The sequence below is a fragment of the Penaeus monodon genome, chromosome 2 (genome assembly GCF_015228065.2).
Source record: "Penaeus monodon isolate SGIC_2016 chromosome 2, NSTDA_Pmon_1, whole genome shotgun sequence".
Lineage (NCBI taxonomy): Eukaryota > Metazoa > Arthropoda > Malacostraca > Decapoda > Penaeidae > Penaeus > Penaeus monodon.
The window spans coordinates 23,871,848-23,876,847 of NC_051387.1; positions in this window are offsets into that span (position 1 = coordinate 23,871,848).

Genomic DNA, 5,000 nt, shown 5'->3' on the forward strand with positions numbered 1-5,000 from the left:
GCACAGGCAGAACCACACACCAAAAACCTCCCCAACACAAAAAACACACCAGGGGGAAACCAAAAAAAGCAGCACAAAACCACGGCAGACCACACGCAAAGCAAACAAGCCAGGCAGACACACCCACGGCAACACCACAGCACGGGGAAAAACCAAAAAAAAAAAGCATGGAAAAAATATAAAAAATTTAAAATGGCCAAAATAGATAAAAAAATGGGTAGAAAAATTTTACCAAAAAAAATTTTTTTTTTTAATATATTTAATTAGAATTAAAAGGGGAAAATTGTTTATTAAGGGGTTTTTTTGGGGGGTTTTTTTAATTTAAAATAAAATAATTATTTTAAATATAGGAATTATTTAAATCCCTAAAAAAATTCCCCTTTTAAAAAAATTGTATTAAAAAATTTATTATTAAATATAAATTTATAATTTAAAATTCATAGGGGGAATAGTGATTTTTGGGGAAGGTTTTGAAAGGGCCCAAGGGATCCTTTATATATTATAAAAAACATAAATATTTATACATTTATATTTTTATAAATACCATATTAATATTTACAAACCCACAACTACGGTAACCAAACAACTCAAAATTACAAACAAACCCCCCAAATGAAAAAGGGGAAAAGCCGGGAGGAAAAAAAACCCAAACCCAAAAAAACAAACAAAAAAAAAATTTCAAAAAACAAAATGCAAAATGCAAAGGCCAAAAAGACAGGGAAAAAGAAAGGGAAAAATAAGGTAAAAATAAGAAAAAACAAAAAAATAATAAAAAATTAACCCAAACAAAAAAAGGGTAAAAATTTAAAAAAAACAACCCAAAACAAAAAAAGGTGAGAAAAAGAAGGGAAATAAAGAAGGAGATGAAGAAGGGGGAGAAAGAAGGAGTGAAAAAAAAAGGGGGAAAGGGGATAAAGGGAAGGGAAGAAAAAAAGAGAAAATAAGGGTTCCTATATATATATATATAATATATATATTATATATATATATATATATATAATAATATATATAGGGTTATATTATTTTTATTAAATTGATATTTTTTGTTAATATTTTTTATATATAATATATTAAAATATTATATATTTATTATTTATAATTTTAAATTAAAGCTATTATTATAAAGATATATTTTTAAAATGAATATATAATTATATATATATATAATATATAATATTATTAAAATTTTAAAATATATTAAATTATATATATAGAAAATTTATATATAATATATATTTATTAAATTTTATAATAAAATTAAAAATATAATTTAAAAATATTTTATAATTATATTATTATTATATATATTATAATATATATAAAATTTAATATATATATTTTTTTCTATATTTTTTATATTTTATATTTTTTTATATTTTTTTATATAATAATTTTATATATATATATATATATTTTATATATAAATATTATAAATTATAATATTTTAAATTATATTTTTAATTAATTTATTATATTTATATTATTTTATTATTTATATTTTTAAATATATTACAATATATAAATATATATTATTTTTTAAAAAATTTATTATATTAAAATTATTTTATCATTTATATTTTTAAAAAAATAATTATTTATAAAATTAGTATATTTTTACTTTTTCTTTTTTATTATATATATTTTATTATATATATAATATATATTAGATATATATATATTTTATATTTTAAATTATTATTATATATATATATATATCTATATTTAATTTATATATATAAAATTATTATTATATATTATATATTATATTATATTATATTTTATATGTACACACCCGACCACCAGACCACACACACACAACCACCACAACACACCCCAACACACACACACACACCACCACCAGCAACACACACACACCACCACCCATCAACACACACACACACACACACACACACCACACCACACACACACACATACACAACACTACACATACACAAACACACACATACACACATACACTAATATACACACACTGTAAAAGGCTATAACATTAGTACAATGGGGAACAGGGGGTATTTATATTTTTAACAAGTAACTCTTTATTTCTAAGATTTGGGGCAACAGAATAGAACACACGAGCAATACTATGAACATGGTAAAAACGGTATGCTGGACACGTAGGTCGCTAGCCCGGGGGGAAAAGGGGGCTAAGCGACCACCATTTTCAGGCTGGTCCGCTCTCTGGTAAGCGAGGGAGAGAAAATTTGTCAACTGGCCCCCCCTGAGGAATGGTTCTTTTGGGGACTTTTGGATCCCGGGGAAAAACACCACGGGGTCCACGGGAAACAGAAATAAATTCTGAATGTCAACACACACACACACAAAAACCCCACACACACAAAACACACACACCAAAAAACCACACAAACAACACCACAAACACACAACACCCCCACACACAACACACTACACACATACACATACCACAACAATACACATCAAACACATACACATACACCACATCACACCACACACTACACACATACTTTAACACATACAATACATACACAAACATACCTAGTACACACCCATACACATACATACACACCACATCATATAATACCACACACTACATAAACCCCAAAATACAAAAACACATCACATACCTCACATACACATCACATACACATCACAACACATAAACCTACACACACATACATATACACACTCACATACACATACACATACACACACTACACACACATATATATATATATTATATTAATATTATAATAATATATTTATTACATATACATATATACATTATACATATATATTATATATTATATCTATATAATATATATATATATTATTAATATAATAATACATATATATAAAATATACATATATTTTAATATATACATATTATAATAATACATATTATATTATATATAAAAAATATACAAATATATATAATATATATATTATATATATATATATATAATATATAATTACACCACCAAAAATATATCATCATCAATAACGGTATGCTATTTTTTGAGCAGCCATGGACCTCTCCACCATCCTCGCCACTCAACTCGATCTTGCGCTTTCTTTCCATTTGTACCATCGACAGCCCGCAAATATCTTTGGTGTTGTCGCTCAGTCTTGTCTTCGGTTTGCCTTTCCTCTGTTTCCTATCACCATCCCTGTCAGTAAGTTCTCTCAATACTTTACTTTCATCACATGACCAATAAATTTCCTTTTGTTCAAGATGTCCTACAGCCGGTCTTTACAATTATTTTTTCAGCACCTTATCATTCGTTTTCTTCTCTGTCCAGTTAATACATAATACTCATCTGTAATACCACATTTCAAAACTATTGATCTTTTCTTTCCTATCTTCTTCAGCACCCAACACTCAGAACCATATGACGCAATTGGGAAAACTAATGAGTTCATTTAAACCCCAGCTTTGTCTGTAAGGTAATGTTCGGTCTTTCCAGATGTTATGAGTGCAACTGTGGCGTTTTGGCTATGGTAATTCTTTTTTTATATCCGGTGAATCATCATATGTATTTGTTAAAACAGCTCCAAGATAAGTGAACTCTCACATTTCCACAACCATTCCATTTATTGTAACATGTTCCTCATTGTCATTGCCCGGTTATCTTTGAATCATCATGATCTTTGTTTTCTTGGGAGTAAGAAACAAGCCAGGGCCCTTTTGCTTGCTTCTCTAACTTTATCTAGTAGCTGTTGTAGTGATACTGCTGCAATCAAAAACTATATCATCGGCGTACCTTAGATTTGATATTTTGTATCCTCCAAACTACGTTCCTTCAAAATTTCTAGAGCACCTCTATAATTGTTTCAGAATATATGTTAAAGAGGTGCGGAACAGAATGCAACCCTGTCACATCCTAATTTGACTTCGAACCATTCTGTTAACCCATAAGTGGTTCTTACAGTTGCTTTTGTTGGTCATACATGGGTTTTATTGTTGGGATGATTTTTTTTGGAAATTTCATACGTTCATGTTATTCCAGAGGATGTTGTGATCAACAGTATCAAAAGCTTTCAAGGGAAACGATGAAACAACAGGTTAAAGGGCTTTCTGTGTTCTCTGTTTTTCTCTATGACAGTTTTAGATTAGAGTCTGGTTTCTGGTACCTTTTCCAGGGTGAAAACCGCTTGTTCGTCTGCAATTCTTCTCTTAACTTCAACTTTATTCTTTTAGCAATAATTTTAACAAAATTTTGCTGCTATGACTTATTAATGTATAAATTCTTTGTCTTAGCTTTTCCCTACCCAGGGTCGCCATTTCTAATGAGGACTTCGCCATAGAGCTCTGTCCAATGCCTCTGCCTCATCTAGATGTTTCTCCCTCTATCTTTTTGAAAAAACATCCCTCCATCTGGTCTTAGGCCTTCCTCTTGGTCTTTCCGCCCTCTATTTCCATCTCCATTGCCCGTCTTCCCACATGATCTTCGTTTCTTCTTAGCAGGGGTCCATTTCATCGAGTCTTGGTTCCTACATATATATTATATATAATATACATATATCATTATATTATATAAATATATTATATATATATATATATATATATATATATATTAATGTGTAATATTATATATATATATATATATATTTTTTTAAAATATATTATGTATATAAGAAATATATATGTATATATAATGTATATATATTTATAATTATGTATATATAATGATATATACATTTTAATATTATAAATTATAAATATCATATTATATATAATATATTATTATATATATGTATTATATTATATATATGTTAATATATGTATTATATGTGTATATTATATATATATTATATATATTTATTATTATATATATAATTTTATATATTATATATATATATAATTATATCTATATATATATATAAAATTATATATATTATATATATATTTTTTTTTTTTTTTTTTATATGTGTGAGCATTTGTTTGTGAATTCTAGATATGCGTTTAAATATACATTTATAGTATAACCATAATTTTATTT